General features: G+C 44.6%; 1 protein-coding gene across 1 annotated transcript in view; it reads left to right on the top strand.

Annotated features, from left to right (window-relative positions):
* LOC120536355 (TBC1 domain family member 10B-like) overlaps nt 1–17,426 on the top strand; it is a 59,915-nt gene that overhangs the window by 17,927 nt on the left and 24,562 nt on the right. The gene's annotated exons all lie outside the window — the stretch shown is intronic.

Genomic DNA, 17,426 nt, shown 5'->3' with positions numbered 1-17,426 from the left:
TTGTTCTCTGCGTACTGCGTTCACAGTCAGTTCATGTGAGCCGCTCGGAGTACATGCATCGAAGGTTCTCAGTTGTGCTTGTGCTATCTCCTGCGATCTTGCCATGTTCACAGGTTTATTTAATGTTAGCTAAGACCCGGCACTTTTCTCCCACACTTTCGTTGAGTTTGTGCCAAACACCACCCTGACCATCTCATCTTTGTTTGCATAAGCACAGTCCTTCACCCGCGAATATTTAGCGGCAGCGTGTCTATTGGATTGCCACTGACGGACGGCCTTATATGGGTAGGCAGTCAATTACGTGGGAGGCGTGCTGATTGAGGACGCAACTCTGCCTCACACGGCGGCCGAGCTGCAGGCTATGGCCGTATGTATGTACGTAAGTAGGTTTCAGTTATGACCGTTACGCGTAGAATTTCAAAATTAAACCTGCCTAACTTTTGTATGTAAGCTGTAAGGAATGAGCCTGCCAAATTTCAGCCTTCTACCTACACGGGAAGTTGGAGAATTAGTGATGAGTCAGTGAGTGAGTGAGTGAGTGAGTGAGTGAGTCAGTCAGTCAGTCAGTGAGGGCTTTGCCTTTTATTAGTATAGATATATAGAATCCAATGTCTGTCTGATTTTCACGAGGGAACTACTTAACGGGTTTCGATTGGATTTTTTTCTATAATTTGCTTGAACATTCCGGTTGTTTTTCCAACTTCTCTCATCGTGCTAAGTATCAGCGTTCGCTTGTGGTACCAATTTATTTGCGTTAATCCAAGAGAGAGGCTGCAGGCCGAGGGGAGGGGGGCGGGGCTCTCCTCACTCACGCGTCAGCCTTGGGGCGCGTACCTTACCTCCGCTTAGCTAGCGAACGAGAGAACTACTTAACGGATTTAGATCAGGTTATTTTAATAGAATTTACTTGGAACATTCCGGTAGATTTTTCGACTTCTCTCATCGCGCTAAGTATCATAGTTCACTTGTGGTACGGATTTATTTGCGCTAATCCGAGAGACCCAGCACGACTCACGTTTCCATCCTCACTCACACGTCAGCCTTGGGGCGTACCTTACCTCCGCTTAGCTAGCGAACGAGAGAACTACGTCACGGATTTAGATGGGGTTTTTTTAATAGAATTTGTTTGAACATTCTCATTGATTTATGTGACTTCTCTCATCGCGCTAAGTATCAGAGTTCGCTTGCAGGAGTGATATATTCACGCTAATCTGAGAGAAATGCTGCAGGCCAAGGTGAGGGGGAAGCGTGACATCAGGAGTAGGGAGCCAGCCACGGCCCCCCTCACTCTCCTGTTTCACTTCTACGCAGACGAAGCCGTGGGAGGCGGCTAGTTTAAATTTGAGAAAAATGGCAATGGTAGCGAGAATTCTGCTTTTGTGTGGGTGCATTAGAGTCGTAAGGCGTTGTCCAGTTGCTTTGTTCTGAATCGGGGGGACGAGTTGACATTTTGTTTCAGCTTCCAGTTAGTTCGGTTGCATTTCACCCTGCAACCTTTCCAGCAAACTAACTAAATCAATAAACACCCCATGGGCGTGTTGTGGACTTCTTTCCTTGGTGCACACCACCAGCATTCTCCCCAGTTATTTGGTTACTTTACTAATCACGGCCCTGTGAGCAATTGTCGAACAACTGGAAGACTACTTGAAGATGATGCACTACCCCGCATGGTACAAAGAGGACACGTTTGAAACAGGCGGGCGTACAGAAGAAGGTGAGCCCTGCTGAGGCGGCGCACACTTGTGACGGTTTACGTGTCAGCCGAGTTTCATTTCATGGCACGATGTTGCATATTTACTCACCAGTAGCCGCCATATGAACGTAACCTTAATTTAGGTAATCTCAAATCACACGTCTACTGCCTTAACTCTTGTAAATATTTGTTAATAATACTTATCTAGGAATGTTTGATTTAAAATTTAGTACATTTGTCAAATTTTGTGCCTCGAAAAGCAATTGCGTGGAGGGGTCGCCCCACTCGCACGCCTCTCTTTCGTGGTGTTAGATTAGGGGGTTTGATCGTCGGTCTCACAGGGCACAGCTATTTGTTTCTCGACACTTCAGTAGGTGTTTTGTTTGAACCAATAACAAGTGAATTTACACCCCAACACCTCAGACTGCTGTCTGATCACACGTACATGCGACGGTCGGCCGCTAGGGTTACTCTGATGAACTGCCACACTGTGAACTGTTACATTTGAATCTATATGCGTTTATATTTTTACCCTTTCATTGCTACATGTTAACCCTAAACTCGTTACGCCCTGATTACCGACAACAGATGTTTAGCTCAGGCACAGCAGCATGCAGAATATCGGCCAATGGCGTACAGTATTTCCCGTAGTCCGCTCGGCCCCCGTTTTGGATCACGTTCACACCTCACACAAACACCTCTAGGGTTCACTTGGTTCCCACCCTGAAACCCGCTTTTCCAGAGGGCCTCGGCTCGTTAATTTTGGTCCGCAATTGCGTGTTCACATCTTCCTCAACGAATTGAACTTTTGGAAAATGGCGCCGAATAAAAACTGGTCGAAACGAACTCGGTTGTGAAAACACTTTTACAAAGACCGTCACTGGGTATGATCTGTAATAAGTGAGCCCGCCGATTTAAGGGGATTGCGGTTCGGCTTGATTGGCGAGTCCATGCAAACAGGTTGGGAGGTCAGAAGGAAGCCGAGTCTTGTGCTGTGTTTGATTGGCAACACCTGCTGTCCAATCGATTTGAGTAGTTAAGCAGTGTTTCTGTATTGGTCCAATTACATTAATTATTAATACACTTCTTATTTCTCAAAAGTGAAATATATACAAATGTATTTTGCTGGTGTCCTGCAAAAGTTTTCACTTATTACCGTGATACGGATTTTAGGCCATACCACCCACTCTTGGCCTGACCATAATGCTGATCTCATCCTCCGTAGCCTTAATCCCACTTCTAACACCATCCGTGTCACATTCAGAGAGCCCGTTGGCTCCATAAATCAGTGGACTTATTTTGCCCATCTGTCTTCCATTAGACTCCATTGTTCGTTCTGGCCTTCATTATTCTTTCTGCAGTAAGCATGGAAGTAAAGCTCCAGTCAAATGTTACAGATGCAATTCCCCAGCACGCTCCCAGTCTTTATGCCATTCACCCTGGGGTGTTCAAACTAGAAGGGGGCAGAACGGTGAAAAGCTTTCTCTTTTGAGGCGCGGCCTCCAGCCTGCTCTCCTGTGCACGCCAGCTTCCCATTTCACTCTCGAGTTTATTGTGATGCGCCATGACTTGTGACTCACAGAGGAGTGTCTGCCAGTGTGGCTCTGACTCACTGCCCTCTCATTGTGCGAGACGGAGAAGGAGGGATCAGAACAGAGAGGGGATTGTGGAAGAGAAAGGGAGAGAGTAGGAGGGCGCAGGGGAGGGTCTGCCGCACATTCCGCTCTCTACAAGCCCCTTGTGTTGAATGTGCCTTCTCCAGAATGCTCTGGCTGCCCCTCTTGAAGCTGAGTGACTTGCGCCCCTGGCCCTCACAAAGCCGAGCCGCTGGCAGCCAGTCAAGGGGAATGAATGATCCACAGCTGCCGCTGAGCACACATCGGGCGTAGTAATGCTGAATGCGCTTCTGTGCGGCCCCCCCCTCCAAACCGGGGAGGCTGCGGTAGCACTTTCCAGTGTGTGGCCCAGCGGGACCTAACTCGGCCTGGCACGGCGTGAGTCAGCCGTAATGTGCAGGGATGGTGTCCAGGCTATGAAGTCTACATTGGGTGTTAGGGGGGGTTTCTTCTGGATCAGAATTTCAATGATGCTGGTGGTCCTCTCGCTTTATTCTCTATTAAGAATTTCCATTCTGCTTCACAAAAGACAATACAGCTTTGCACACTCAAGCATTTATAAAATGCCAGTTCTGCTTTACTTAAATGATAGACGGGACGCTGATTAATTGATTGATTGATAGAGGTCAGGATGGGGAGCATACACTGGTATGGCGCATCGCCGCTCCCACCACACGACGAAACAGCTCGGGATCCTGGTGGGCAACCCCCTCCAGGGCAGAAACCCAGTGCAGTCCCACCCTCTATAGTGGGGGGAATAACAAATTCAGAAGCGGATCAGATAATTAAGTTTGCTCACTTACAGAGAAATGAAGAGGCTGTAATTTGTATGGTAGTTTCATTTTAATGGAGAGACAAAAACGCATGACATCAAAGTTCTAAATTGATTTGCATTCCATGACGGCGTAGCGTGTTACCAGTGGTGACTGTGGTGGTCCCAGCTGCCTTCAGATCATTAACAAGCTTCCTCCCGTGTAATTTTGGGCAGATCTCTCACCTTTCTCATGGTCATCCTCATCCCATGAGGCAAGGTCTTGCATGGAGCTCCAAACCGAGGGCGACTGATGGCCATTTTATATTTCTTCCATTTCCGAATAATCTCGCCAAGCTTCTTGCTGATGGTCTCATAGACCATTCCAGCCTTGTCCCTGATGTTCTTTGACAGCTCTTCGATGTTGCCTACGGTGGTGGAGCGGTTGGAATGGAAGAAATTGATTCTGTGGACAGGTTTGCTTTATTCAGATCACGAGTTGAGATCAGGAGTATATCTGGAATTGATTGATTGTAATCTGTGTGCTACGTGGGTCCTGGGGTCCAGCAGCAGTGGGGCATCTGTGGGTGAGATTCACTGATCTTGACTTTGCTGACGGTGCTGTGATCTTCATGGAGTCAATGGGGGCTCTGATGGGGTCTCGAGAAAGAGAGACTGAGCGTGGAGTCTGAGTCTTGATAAAAACCAGCAGCCAGGCCTTTAATGACCTTTTGGGCACGGCCATCAGCAGTGTGTCTGTCTGCAGAGAGAGTGTCGACCTCATCGAGAGGTTTACTTACCTTGGCGGTGACATTCATGTCTCTGGTGACTCTTTCTATGAAGTCAATAGGTGGATTGGGAGAGCATGGGGGGTCATGAGGTCACTGGAAAGGGGTGTGTGGTCATCCTGATATCTGCAACAGGACGAAGGTCCAAGTCTTTAGAGTCCTGGTGCTCCCTGTTTGTGAGACATGGACGCTATCCAGTGACCAGAGATGAAGACTGGACTCCTTCATGTGTGTCTCTCCAGAGAATCCTTGGGTGCCGCTGGTTTGACTTTGTGTTGCTCATGGAATCCCGAATGAGGCACATGACCTGCATTGTGAGGGAGCGTCAGTTACAGCACTGTGGTCATGTGACGCAGTTACCCGAGGGTGATCCGGCTCATTGTTGAGGACCCGAGTGGCTGGACCAGGCCAAGTGGACACAGACGTAACACTGGCTGCAGCAGATAGAGGGTAATTTCTGGGTGGGACTGGACTGCGTGTCTGCCTGGGGGGGCTGCTAACCAGGATCCCGAGCTGTTTCATCGTGTGGTGGGTACAGCAACACGCTGTACCAGTGCCTGCTCCCTGACCTGACCTGACCTGATAAAGAGTATAGTAAACTACATCATGTTGTGAGCAGATCACTGTTTTTGAATATAAGAACTTCATCATTCGCATGTTGTGGTTCAGGTTTGTTATCTCCACTTCGTCCACTCAGTCAGTGCGTTTACATGCAATTCAGTAATCTGGTTGTTCACAGAAACCCGATTTCGAAAAGGCCATGTAAACCCTCATTCCAGTTTGAGAAACCGGTTTATCACACACAGACTTCTCACAAATGTCCCGGTTATTTGGCCATGTAAACCTTTAACCGGGTGACATACAGGGTGGTCCGGATCTAATTATGCAGATCCAGATCGTCTGGATGACTTTGATTGATGCGGGGACGATTCCAGTTCGGCGCGAAGACGATTCTTCATGTCGTTAGTTTGCACACTTCTCGATGGTCCCGGATTTTTCGGGTGATTTTCTATGTAATAAACTTAATAAGTTATAGCGTAATGAAAATTGCATAATTAGATCTGGACCACCCTATAGTGAAGGATTTTTCTAATCTGTACATGTCCATTGCACAAGGCAAGTGCTCAGGCAATCACATTTTTTTTCCTTCTCCTGACTGAAATAATCTGCCACAATATTTCAGAAATCACCACATTGTTCACATTCAGCTCGTCCACGTAAATCTCCTGAGACAAGGGCTTCATGCTTGGTTTCCAATTCATGGTGGCCAGTGATGGAACTTGCTGTAACTTTCTTTTATGCAGTTTAATGACGTTGAAGCGACTGGGCAAAGGGGAATGCCATAGGTGGGTACAGTGCGTGTAAACACTGGTTTTTAAGAAAGTGGGTTTCTGTCTTAACTTCGTTACTCTCCTTACTCCAATTTTGTGTGTGTGTGTGTAAACGCACTGACTGTTCCTTTTGCCACTCTTAACCCAGGCTGACTCAAATCTTGTGATGGCCGACACCAGGCAAGTCCCTCTTAAGGTACGACAACACGATGGGCACTGGCCGGGGGGTGGCCCACGATGTTTCTGATGTCTATGTATGTTCAAAACAGGGGGCCTCGGCATGCTACTTTTTCCCAGGGGGCTATTATGCTGGTAAGACGGCCTTGGCGCCAGCCTGGTGTTCAGCCTTACCCAGGTTAGCTCCAGAGCAGCGTGCCCACTCATTCCTAAAGACAGTCTGACCACTCCCAGGCAGTCCTCCACTTCTCTAATGAGTTTGGTCCAATCCTACAAAGCAAACAGATAACAAAAGTAGTTAAACATCTGTCAACAGAAGGTTTTAGTTTAATGACAACAAATATTGTGCTTTCCGCAATTGTGTCAACAAGGTGTTGGGCAAGCAGCATAACGCAGGCCATAACGTGCTGTAGGGTCACAGGGGACAGATGTCTTGACGTGGGCATTTAACACAATCGGCTATTGTTACTTGCTTAATTTAGACACAGAGCAAGCTTGAGGTACCCAATTTGTGCCCGTCACAGCCCGTACAGACTTTGCCACTTTTGTTCAATAGTTCAGCTCCTTTCCAGAACTCGCCACCTGCTGCAGGTACAGTGGGACCTCGGGTCACGACCGTAATTCGTTCCAAAACTCTGGTCGCAACCCGATTTGGTCGTGACCCAAAGTAATTTTCCCTCGTAGGACTGTTTGTAAATTCAATTAATCCGCTCCAGACGGTACAAACTGTATGTAAATATAATTTTTTAAAGATTTTTAAGCACAAAAATAGTTAATTATATCATAGAATGCACAGTGTAATAGTAAACTAAATGTAAAAACATTTAATAACACAGAGAAAACCAACATTGCAAGAGTTCACGCTACAGCCTTACGAACCTCTCGCTGCAAACAATTTTTTTAATGAGTTTTAAGCACAGGGAAAAAAATGAACATTTGAAAAATCCGTAATTTATACAAAAACTAACCATAAACAACCAAGAAAACTAACCCTGCATGAGTCAAGTTCTGGAATGAAGGACGTGGAGAGGAGATTACAGTTTTGAGGTAAAGTCCCTCTGCACGATGCACGTCTGACCGAGAACGATGTACTGTACAGAGAGAGACTGAACACGTGCGGAAATCACCGGAACTTACGAACCGGAAGGGAAACGAAATAGAGCACAAAGAGTTCACAGCGAATGCACAGGAAGAGACTGAACACGTGCGGAAATCATCGGCGTGTACGAACCAGAAAGGAAACTTGCTTGTTCGTCACCCGAGTATGTGGTCGTGAACAGGTGCAAAAGTTTGCCAAACTTTTTGGACGTAACCCGATCTGTACGCGTTCAGAGACGTTCGTGATCGGAGGTTCCACTGTATCTGGCAAAACAACATTTTTTTTTATTATTTTATTTAAACTGTGCTGTACTGACCAGTTGTGACTATCCTTTGTCCATCGAGTATCACTGGTCAACAAGCATTTTGTCACTGGGATTCTTTCATCTCTACTCTAACAAATTTCACTTGCTGACTCCAAATCTGAAAACCGTTTTGGTCCCATTTTCTAGTTATGATGTTCCAGGTCTTGGACAACTAAGGGTGACTGGACAGTAAAGGCGATGCATTTCAGCATTTAAGAAATAAGTTTGGTCTCAAGAAAAGTGAAGCCAAAATGAAGGAATTGTGTTTTTGTTGGCCCTGAAATCCGTGAACTGATGCTTAACGATGAGTTCAAAAGGAAACTGAAGCCCACTGAATCAGCACCTTCATTCGTGCAGGTTGTCCAGAATTTTCTTGACGGTCACAGAGCAGAGAATAACGCTGAGCTTGTGGAGAACCTGCTGTAAAATGATATCAACTTATGGGAGTCCGAATGGCACTGAAGACGCATTTTTGACATTCTCATCTCGACTTTTTTTCTACCAAATCTAAACGATGTCAGCGATGAGCATAGGGAAAGATTTCATCCAAATATAAAGGTGATGGAAAACGGACATCGGGGAAAAATTCACTCCAAGGATGATGGGTGACTACTGTTGGTTCTTGCAAAGAGAGACGGATGTGCAGTACCAGCGCAAAAGCGAGTGCCTCCAACATTACTTTTATATTGAGGCAAATTGACATAAATGTGCTTTAACGTGTCTCTGGTATCGTCTTCTGGTTTGGTTTCAGAATAAACACATCAAAACAATTTTGGTGGGACAGAGTCCAAGCTGCAGATATCGTGTTGATTTATTATATTGATATTCAAAAGTGTCAAGACGTCAATGATGTGTATTTCAAAAACCTGACGTGCTAGCTTAATTCCAATTTAATATATGAAATCGGTGTAAAAAACTGAATAAAGAGCTGCTCTGAAGTTCCCAGAAGCAAACAAAAAATATTTATTTGTAGACCAGTGATACGCTTTGAGTGTTCGTTTTTTTGAGATGGTGTGATCACCAATAAGGGCATTGCAGTGGAATTTTTTTTTATAGTAAACACAACAGAATGTTTCTATTGTTAAGGGTTTTTCTTTCTTTTCTTTTTTTATAGTCCTTGCTTCAAGATTTTTTTTTTGCAGGAGTTTCAATGATACGTGACACGTCGTTCGACCAGGGCTGTGGAGTCGGTACACAAAACCTGCGACTCCGACTCCCCGATTTATGGGCCCGCCGAGGTGTATGGCCCCTCCGACTGCTCCGTTTGTAAATTAGACTCAAACTTTTACTGCGTCCACCTAACGCACACAACATTCAAGAAACGAGGCATCTCCTCACTGCCATCGTGAATCATCAGGTCACTTTTTAACACCCTAACCTGTTCAAGTTTGGGTTTAAAGTGCGATTCAGCTGTGGATTTTTATATATTATTTGTTGAAGTAGTACTTAAAAATTAAAAAAAGAGGCCGTATTTTTACCAAAAGGCTAGAAGAACAAATATTTAAATTAATTAGTTTAAGTGAAATAGGAAATTTTTGTTATGCTATAATAGAGTACTACCTTTGAGTAGTGAGAGAAGCGCTGCACACAGACAGAGATGAACCACCGCCAGGGTGCAGCAGCCACCAGAAGGACACGGCGGCGGCCATTTTCTTGTCAGTAGTGGGCATGCTCCAGTCACCATTTTTGTTTTTTTATTTTATTGAAATCACACAACATTCCATACAAATAGATCAATTTTAACAAAAATAAGATCAAAAACAAATCAAACCCCAAGTCAAGTTTTTTTTAAGGCCGATACCGATCACCGACTTTGTCTCTTGATCAGCCGATTCCGATTTTTTTTTTTTCTTTTCTTTTATCCATTAAAAAACTTTTTCCACTATGCTCCTGCATATCCAGACACACAGAACCCTTGTGTCCTATATTAAAGTGTATTTTTGCAATTAAACTATGGGCTTACAGGTGTTAACTGTTCGGTTTTTACTTTCTTGTATACAAAGTAATGGGAATTGTCCAAAAATTCAATTTTGATGAATCTCGATGTTTTAGACCTTCCTGAGTCTGAAAATACCATTTTTGGAATTACATTTGTGTGTCTGTCTGTGTGTCTGAGTAATCACGATAAGTTTGCTTTCACTTAGGTCAACAAAATTCTGCATATTAGGTACAAATCATAGATTTCTATCAACTTTTGGGCTATTTCCGCTAACTGGAAGTGATGCTTTACCTTATATTCATGAAGCTGCAGAGTCCGATTTATTCAACTTCTTAATAATTGTTCAGTATATTTAGTGATTTGATTTGATGTTGGTGGTTCTTTAATGTACATAATATCTTATATATAAACATCTATAAATGGAAGTGTGTTTGTGTGTCCGTCCGGCCTGGAAGTGAGAGGTGGAGTCGGGGTAAGAGCTCCACCGCCGAGGAAACAGAAAACTCGCTTAGCCATGAATAACACAAGCGACGCGAGCACGTTGGCAAAACAAAACCTCAGAAGAAAGACAAAGTTACTTAGACGCTAACATCGGCAAAACGGTATCTCTTTTACTTTTCCACCTGCCGCTAATAACACAAGCGAGGCGAGCACGTCGGCAAAACAAATCCTCCTAGGAGAGAGATTCCCAGAGTCGTTCCTTTCAGTTACCTGACATCTCTACATTTCAGTTTATTTTCTAAAAATTGCAATAATTTCTAGGACCCTGGGCTTTTTACAGCACGGGCTTACACGGCTACTAAAAATATAATCTTTGTCTCGCGGTTTACTCCTCAGATATCCATCCCCATATCTGAGTATACGAGAAAGTCGAGGGGAGACCACTCTGGATTTTTTTATTAACAAAATGAAATTCTGTAGGCTTATTGTTCAGTGACCATAAAATAAATAAAATTTCTTTAAAATATGTATGTTAACTAATAACGTATGTACAGAAATATTTTTCCATAATACACACAGTGTAAAAGAAATGAAAACGCTTCTCATAAATTACAAGCTGTCATATTGTTTATTTTTTTTTGTAATGTCATATCTGAAATAAGGCCAAATTAAAAACAGTAGTTTTCAGCATTTCTCTAACAAAAAAATATATATTCTCACACAATCCAATAATTGATATTGGTAATTAAACACTGCTTAAACATAAATGTGCATGCACTTGTACATTTTAATTATTTTAAATTCTTAATTGCACTTCAGCTTTTTGCTGTTAAAATATACATTTAATATATTTATACGTGTTTTGTTTTTTTGTTTTTTTCCTTCAGTGTATTCAGTGCATAATTAATAGTTGTAATTGTGAAATCTGGATTATCATTTTAATCAGGTAGATTTTGTTTCTTACTAAAACCTATGCTGTATGACACTCAGCAAGAAATAATAAATTTAGTACAAATCTTCAAAAAAAAAAGCCTATTGTTTACTAAGCAGCAATTTAAAATTCGTCTTTATCTTTTCTTTTTCCAATTAAAAGTGTAAGCTTCTGCCGATTTGAGACAAGCTCGCTGCCCAAACTCGAGTGATGTTGGTTTTAATTTAAAGGACAAAATAAAAGTCTGAATTCCTCCAAGTAGCTTTTCTTGGTGTTTCTCTGGTAGCACAGGACGACTTCCCCGATTACTTTTTTTTTTTTCTCTTTTAGTTTTATTATTCCACTTTCTCTTAATATGCCAGTCGCCTCTCGCTCACTGATAACACAAACTTTCTCTTGCTGCTCTTTGTTTACACTGCAGGAAGTTTGCTGCAAAATAAAATAAAAAAAAAAAACAAAGAAAAGCAATGCACTCTGGCTCAACTCCCATAATGCCCTGCATACAGGAACACTGCAACTAAATTACCTTAAAGCTTTGAAAAGAAGGAGCTGAAAATATCGTTTTTACAGATGATAGATCAATTATCCATCCATCCATCCATTCTCTTCCGCTTATCCGAGGTCGGGTCGCAGGGGCAGCAGCTTAAGCAGAGAGGCCCAGACTTCCCTCTCCCCGGCCACTTCTTCCAGCTCTTCCGGGAGAATCCCAAGGCGTTCCCAGGCCAGCCGGGAGACATAGTCCCTCCAGCGTGTCCTGGGTCTTCCCCGGGGCCTCCTCCCGGTTGGACGTGCCCGGAACACCTCACCAGGGAGGCGTCCAGGAGGCATCCTGATCAGATGCCCGAGCCACCTCATCTGACTCCTCTCGATGCGGAGGAGCAGCGGCTCTACTCTGAGCCCCTCCCGGATGACTGAGCTTCTCACCCTATCTTTAAGGGAAAGCCCAGACACCCTGCGGAGGAAACTCATTTCAGCCGCTTGTATTCGCGATCTCGTTCTTTAGGTCACTACCCATAGCTCATGACCATAGGTGAGGGTAGGAATGTAGGTCGACTGGTAAATTGAGAGCTTTGCCTTACGGCTCAGCTCCTTTTTCACCACGACAGACCAATGCAGAGCCCGCATCACTGCGGACGCCGCACCGATCCGCCTGTCGATCTCACGCTCCATTCTTCCCTCACTCGTGAACAAGACCCGAGATACTTGAACTCCTCCACTTGGGGCAGGATCTCTCCCCCAACCCTGAGAGGGCACTCCACCCTTTTCGGCTGAGGACCATGCTCTCGGATTTGGAGGTGCTGATTCTCATCCCAGCCGCTTCACACTCAGCTGCGAACCGATCCAGAGAGAGCTGAAGATCACGGCCTGATGAAGCAAACAGGACAACATCATCTGCAAAAAGCAGTGACCCAATCCTGAGTCCACCAAACCGGACCCCTTCAACACCCTGGCTGCACCTAGAAATTCTGTCCATAAAAGTTATGAACAGAATCGGTGACAAAGGGCAGCCCTGGCGGAGTCCAACTCTCACTGGAAACGGGCTCGACTTACTGCCGGCAATGCGGACCAAGCTCTGACACCGGTTGTACAGAGACCGAACAGCTCTTATCAGGGGCCTGGTACCCCATACTCCCGGAGCACCCCCCACAGGACTCCCCGAGGGACACGGTCGAATGCCTTTTCCAAGTCCACAAAACACATGTAGACCGGTCGGGCAAACTCCCATGCACCCTCCAGAACCCTACTAAGGGTGAAGAGCTGGTCCACTGTTCCGCGACCAGGACGGAAACCACACTGTTCCTCCTGAATCCGAGGTTCGACTATCCGACGGACCCTCCTCTCCAGAACCCCCGAATAGACTTTTCCAGGGAGGCTGATTTTTTATTTTTAAATGAAAATAGTCCGAGTTTGATGGGCGGCTGACCGATTGAGGCATCCCTAGTCAGTACGCTCACCAGACATGAGCTATTAGCTGGTGAAGTGGTGAGAGAGATGTTCGGTTAGAACCAGGGGGATGATTAGGGGTCCATAATGACTTGGCCATATAGGGTAATTTAGCCAGGACATCAGGATAGACCCCACTTTTTACGAAGTATGCCCAGGGATCTTTAATGACCACAGAGAGGCAGGACCTCAATTTTATATCTCATCTGAATGACAGTGCCATATTTATAGAGCAGTATCCCCGTCACTGCACTGGGGGGCATTGGGATCCACAGGGTACGCTCCCTCTACTGGCCTCACCAACATCCTTTCCAGTAGCATCCCAAGCTTTTCCTAGATGGTCACCCATCCAAGTACTGGCCAGCCCCGAACCTGCTTAGCTTCAAGTGGATGACCTTTGATGTTACAAGTTACGTTTAGCCATAGTCGGTACATTTTTACTAACTCTGACTCCTGTAACCCAAATCTGCTTCTGACTCCACAGCCCTGCATTTGCCATTCCATGTTCTAAGTTCTCTGCCCATTTCCACCTTCCCACATGTCCTCAACTTGTATGCTGTGTCTGGTGGGCAGCAGCTCTAGTCAGCACCGACACACAAACCTGGGGTGCCATGCTAGTCTGAAAGGGGAAGTGGATATTAGACATTTCACAGTCCGCTTGACGTCTTTCTTGTGACTTTTTCACTGAAGATTCTCAATTTGTTTCAGTCGCGCATGATTTGCATATTAAAGAGGCCTGTGGCTCTTGGTAGCTTTTTGAAATAGAAATTCACTTTCCGTTTGTGTTATTTGTGTCTTCCCGCCCCTGCTGCGGTTGCACCCTCTGATTAATTTGTTTTAACGTCTATATTTGATATACACATTCTCTTAATTCAAGAGATGAACATGTCAATTGTCCCTTTGATTTTTTTTTTTTTGTTCAAGGTTATTGTCATATAATTCTTATTTGTATGCCTCCTTCAAACAGTGACAGTATGTTTATAAAATATATGTATACAGTATTACGGTGTACAGTGTATATGTATATATACGAGGGGGAGTCAAGCTAAAGTGCCTGGATTCCAGCACAGTAAGGTTTTGTCTCGTCCTCGCCACCATTTGTGCACCGCATTCTTCATGTCATCATCTGTCTTGAATCGACGACCACCCACCCAGATGTTTTTTTTAGCGGTCCCAAAAAGGTGGAAATCACACGGTACCAAATCTGGTGAATAAGGAGGATGTGGCGATACCTCAAACTTCACTTTCTCCAGACAAGCCTTGGTGTTCTTAGCAGTGTGTGTGTCATTGGCTTGGAGCAAAAGGACCCCTTGAGACAGCAGTGCCCCCCGCTTGGATCGAATAGCAGGCTTCACGTTGGCCTCCAGCAAGTCACAGGAACTTGCAGTATATATATAGAGGGTGGTCCAGATCTAATTATTCAGATCCAGATCGTCTGGATGACTTTGATTTATGCAGAGACGATTCCAGCTCAGCGCGAAGACGATTCTTCATGTCGTCAGTTCAAACACTTCTCGATGGTCCAGGATTTTTCAGGTGATTTTCTATGTAGTAAACTTAAGTTATAGCGTAATAAAAATTGCATAATTAGATCTGGACTACCCTATAGACACATACACACACACACACACACACATATATATACATACACAGAGGATTCAAAATTGCTCAGACCCCTTCACTTTCTGCACACGTTATCGTGCTGTAGATTTCTTCTTCAGTGGGTAGATACATTTGCAATTTTTGTCCCATCAGTCTACACTCAATAACCCGGAATGTCAAAGTGAACCCATGTTTTCAAAAAGGTTTGCAAATTTATTAAAAAGTAAAATCCCCTGAGGTCTCTCATTCCTAGAAGTATTCTGACCCTTAATTCAGTACTTTGTAGAAGCCCCTATGGCAGCAATTCCCATCTTTGAATCTTCTTGGGTAAAACACCATGAGGTTTGCACACCTGGATTTGCGTAGTTTCTTGCATTCTCTTATGGCAGATCCTCTCAAGCTCCATTAGATTGGAGGCAAAGTGTCTGTAAACAGCCATCTTCAGGTCTCTCCACATGTGTTCTGCATCTGGGCTTTGGGTGGACCACTCAAGGACACTCGGAGACTTGTCTTGAAGCTAATTCCAGTGTTGTCTGGGCTGTAAGCTTGAGGTCACTGTCGTGCTGAAAGTTGAACTGTCGCCCTGGTCTGAGGTGGTACGCGCACTCTGGAGCAGTTTTTCAAACCCCCTGTATTTGGCCGCACTCACCCTTCCTTCAGTTCTGACCAGTCTCTTATTCCCGTACCCCAATGGCATGATGCTGCCACCACCTCACAGTAGGGATGGTATTAAGCAGGTGATGAGCAGAGCTTGGTCATTGCCAGACAGATCTGTCCAAAAACAAACCAGAGAAGAGCTCATGATCTCAGAGTCCTTTAAATGCCATTTGACAAACTCCACCATAGCAGAGGACCATTAAGTGTTCGGTCACCTCCCTGCCCCAAGGCCCTGGCAGTTCCAAACGTCCTCCATTTCACAATTCTTGACGCCACTCTGCTTCTGGAAACACTGAAATCTTCAAAGATGGTTTGTACCCCTCGTTCTGATTGATGCCTCACCACAAATTTGACCACAGAGGTCTACAGAGAGTTCCTTGGACTTCATGGCTTGGTGTTTGTCCCGACATGCAGCCTGAATTGTGGGACCTTCTATCCACAGGTACAGACAGGTGTGCCTTTCTAAATGATGTCCTGTCAGTTCCGTTTGCCACAGGTGGGCTCCAGTCAAGTTCTAGAAACATCTCATGGAGGATTCAAGCAAATAGGAGTCACCTGAGCACAACTTGGAGGACTGCACCCATCAGATTTCAGTATGTGGTGTTGAGTACATTTACAAACTTTTCTGAAAACGTGTTGTCACTTTGTCATTATGGGTTAGTGAGTGTCGGCCGATGGCCAAAGATGGCAAATTTGCACTCTGCTCCCTCAGTCCTATTCCTGGATTGGAAACTTTGAAAATAGGTGGAGGAATCTGGCATGAGGGACCTAGACAGGCTCGTGCCACGTGTGCAGTTTATTTTGTATATTCAGCTTTGGCACGGGCACACTAGTTTGGTCATAAACGATGATCCGCTGAGATGTTTAGGCCACTTTTTTTATATGTTTAGTCTATCCTGAGTCAAGAAGAACGCCATCTGTTTCAGTTCAGTTTGGGTGTGACCCCCTTGTACGTGACAGCTTCTACACACCTTCATTTGTTGTAACATGTTTAGTTTAAATTTTTATTGCGTTACTGAGAATCACCTGGATGATTTATTTATTCATTTTCCTTGTTCCTAAATACCAGCCGATTCAGCGAGGACGTTTACTCTCTAGTAACCTGAACTTGTCTCCCTGCTCTTGAGGTCTTTCCCACCCCTTCAGGCTGCTGCTGCTGCTGTTATTGTAGGAAGAATCAGCGTCATGTCTGGTTTCAGACCTGTGGTTGTGTCTCAGAAGTGTGTAAGTGACTTTGCATTAAGGTTTCACAGAACACCAGTACTGAAATGACTGAAAATTACAGATTTTAAAAGGGTACGGTACCGGAAGTAAATGTCAATTTTCCTTTCCGTTAACCCCCTCGACACTCACCATTGCAGTTGTGGAAAAACATCCATTTTGTAGACTTCACAAAACGAATATACCGTATATACTCATGTATAAGTCGGGTCTTGAAACCCGAAAAATCAATCATAAAATAAGACCCCGACTTATACGCCCCTTCAAAAATACACTTGCATTTTTTTGTTTTTACATCTTCTTGCTTCCTCCGATCTCGCACCAGTTTTTCAGACGCATCGAATTTTGTTGCAGCAGCGCAGTTACCAATTTCTTTCGCCACTTCAACGATGTTTAATTTAAAACCAGCTTCACATTTTCTTCTGTATGATCGCTCCATCGTAGATAAGGGATGCTGTTACGATAAAGGTGAATGAGGGTACGAGATACAAAAAACACAAAACGGTGCAAACGTCGCTTCAGAATAGTTCGGGTATCACCGTGTGGTCACATAGGAGGAAAAAAAGGCCGTGTGCTCCGTGGTGACTCTCTCAGGCTGGCATTAGCATTTCATAATCTCTTGGACCAATAGCGGGAGTTTTCCGCATTCGACTTATACAACCGACATTATAAAATACCTTAAATTATACGGTAAAATCAAGCCCTGACTTATCCGTGGGTGAACTTAATTGCGAGTATATACGGTACACGCTTTGATGTGTTCGGAACGTCACAGGGGAACCATTCCTTCGATGCAATCGAGACCTCACGGCCCCAAAAACTTATTGCTTCAAGGTGGACTTCACTGAATCAACGTCCGCTTTCCCCGCTACCCCCAGCATCCGCCACCGACTTTCCCCTGACACTTGGCTGTGGAAAAAAAAAATGTCTGT

The sequence above is a fragment of the Polypterus senegalus genome, chromosome 10 (assembly GCF_016835505.1).
Source record: "Polypterus senegalus isolate Bchr_013 chromosome 10, ASM1683550v1, whole genome shotgun sequence".
In the NCBI taxonomy this organism is placed as follows: domain Eukaryota; kingdom Metazoa; phylum Chordata; class Cladistia; order Polypteriformes; family Polypteridae; genus Polypterus; species Polypterus senegalus.
The sequence above is the reverse complement of the archived record's forward strand: the minus strand, read 5'-3'. Positions and strand labels throughout refer to the sequence as shown.